Raw genomic sequence first — 2916 nt, 5'->3', positions numbered from 1 at the left:
AGCTCGCAGACTCGTCGTCCGATCGAATCGCGCTTAATGTGAGGGGGGTATAAGTACTAGTCGTGCGATCGTCGTACGATTTTGATGCCATACGATTTTCAAGCAGGCTGTGTGACAAACGGAATGTATGAAAATGATGGCTGTCAGTCGAAACGTCCCGAAGTATATCTCGTTTTTTATCCAGAGATTGGATTGTACTTGAATGATGAATGTGATAGGTTTTAACGCTTTGACCAGATGGCATCTCTTGTAAAAAGGAAAACGGGATAAAAACGAATAAGAAAGATTGGGTGAAATTTTTGTCCCTCCCATCAAGTAGATTCCCGTCCGTCCAAGAATAGCAAGATGAGTCCTGGGGACAGCCCTGGTTTAGCCCAAACGAAACAGGACCATTTTGTCATCCTTGTACTTGGAAGGTTTAGCGTTAGCAAGGAGAATAAATCAAATGAAAGTAGAAAAAAAAGTTGTACTCAAAACTGTACATTGATAACATCAAATCGAAGCAGATCAACCTAGCAAAGCTCTTATTTGTACTTGAAACTAAATAAAGTAAATGCAGATACGAGAACAAAGTGTTTCAAAGCCTGGTAAACCTGAGGCATTGGCGTGCGTAGATTTGAAACAGTAGCGCATGTACTGGCTGTCCATGCTTTGAAAGGAAGCGCAGCCACTATATTGCATACGTGTAGACTGCCCTTAAAAGATTTCACAATCTGTGTGTGGTATGTTGTTCACCAGGTGTTGGTCCCAGATATCGCCACCTTTCGTGCTTCGAAACCGACGACACATTTCTTACTTCCTCTAAATCTCAAATGCGCTTATCCAACACCCCGGTATAACATATGCAGCAGGAACATGTAACCCGATAGTCCTCTGCGTGTTCCGTTACCATGGTGACGGGATTTTGATGGCCCGTGTCAGGGTGATGAGTTCTCTGCGTGTTCCGTTACCATGGCGACGGGATGTTGATGGCCCGTGTGAGGGTGATGACTTGTATCGCTGCAATTTCCTTGTAAAACAGTTTCTGTTATCAAAATGCCGTCGGCAACAATAAATACCGAGAAAACGGCGGTACCCGGGGACGTGTCATTAGAGGTGTGGAGAGGGTGATGGGAGTTAGGGACGGTTCAGTAAAGATGGGGGAATTGATCATGACGGGGTGCAATATTAAATGCACATTCCATACTAGTTTGTGATACGCTAGTTTTTGTATACATATGTGTGCATCTATGTATTTCTATTGATACCTTTAGGTGGATGGATAGATGGATGGACGGATGGAAAGATAGCCATATATACGAATACATGTATGAAGCATATGAACAAGTGAATTCACTACCATCATTTATCAAAGAAAACTGCATGTCTTGGCAGATAGTTCGCAGATACGATATCTAAGATATCATCTCTTGAAAATAACCCTTAGGCTTGTATGTATAAGGAGACTGGATGAAATACGGTCGATTTCTCCCATACGGCGTCCCAGCAGAACAATAGATAAAGCTGACAAATTGGGGCGCCGCTTTGGGAAACTCAAAAATCAATACGCTTATTCTTCTGGTTCGGTCTTGCAAGGAGCGCGGATAAAGGAGCTACTTTACCGAATGGGACAGGAGTCGGGCCTGATGTATGTTTTTATCGGCAATTGTTGGGTGGTTGAATGAGATGAAGATAGAAGTATTACCACTCCCACCCCGACCCCAATGTTGGAAAGTTATATCTTTGTGTGCCTGATGTATAGCGGGTTATATCTGCCGCAATTTGCGTCAGGGTGGGTATGTTTTCCTCGGCAATACCTCGTTTTCTGTTATATGATACGTCAAAAAATGTGTTGGCACTCACGTGACCATGACGTAAGTACTGTCAGCCATGCTGATTGGTTAAACCTGTAGGTGCATGTTCTATGGAGGGGGGTGGTGGTGGTAGGTATTTGCGCCAAAGTGGCATAAAAGCAACCGCCTGTCACCAGCAACCAATTTATCAGCCCCCGTAAGTGGTCGTTGAATCCAGGTTTGACTGTTGATCCGTCTCTTTAGATGACCGGAGTACTTAGCTTCGGCTAGGGCCGTCCCTCGGATAGGACGTAAAATGGAGGTCCCGTGTCTGGGGAGAGCCATACCCCAGGCACGTTAAAGAACCCGTCACACGTGCGATGTTGCGGTGTGCGATGGTGCAAAATCCTTCCGTCTAGAATTGGTGATTCTTTACAAATCACCCGGACTCCAGGAAGAATAGTGACATATCAGTCACTAATGGAGATCTGTATAACCAAACCAAACCAAAACCAAGGTAATAACACTGATGATACATTTCCAGCTGGTATCATCTACGGGAAAGTGCGGAAGTGCGTGGGAACGAGAGCAGCGGAAGTACGTGGGAACGTGCAGTGTTTGAAGTGAAGGATGCGGCTGAGTTCTTCTAACAAAGACGTCACGACATCTACTGGTGCTGAACTCTACACAGCGTCTTCTTACCACAAGTAAGTCTCAAGACTACATATAATGTCTTGCCACAAGAAAGATAGCTACAATTCTAAAGATTCTTAGCGGACAGTCTGAAAAGGAGATGCCGAAAGTTTCATGAAAATAACACATTACCACTCCGTTCATACGTCTTTAAGTCAACATAGCACGACGTCTTCTTATTACATGAAAATCTCAAGACAAATTCCTTAAAGATTGGGTTTACAATTTGTGATGTTGAAAATAAAACGCTGCTAGAAAATGTTTACAGCCACAGTTAGTCTTCATCTTCACTTGATTTCGTTATCTAATATCTAAAGGAAAAGCTATCAGCTTGCGAAGATGAAAGACGCGTCGATGTAGGTTAGACATCCAGGTAATAAGATACACCAAAAAATAGTTACTCAAGCAACTGGATATGGTTTTAGAAACGGTCAGATGTTTCGGATAGAAT

The sequence above is a fragment of the Branchiostoma floridae genome, chromosome 5, assembly GCF_000003815.2.
Source record: "Branchiostoma floridae strain S238N-H82 chromosome 5, Bfl_VNyyK, whole genome shotgun sequence".
NCBI lineage: Eukaryota > Metazoa > Chordata > Leptocardii > Amphioxiformes > Branchiostomatidae > Branchiostoma > Branchiostoma floridae.
This window is presented reverse-complemented; position numbering follows the sequence as displayed.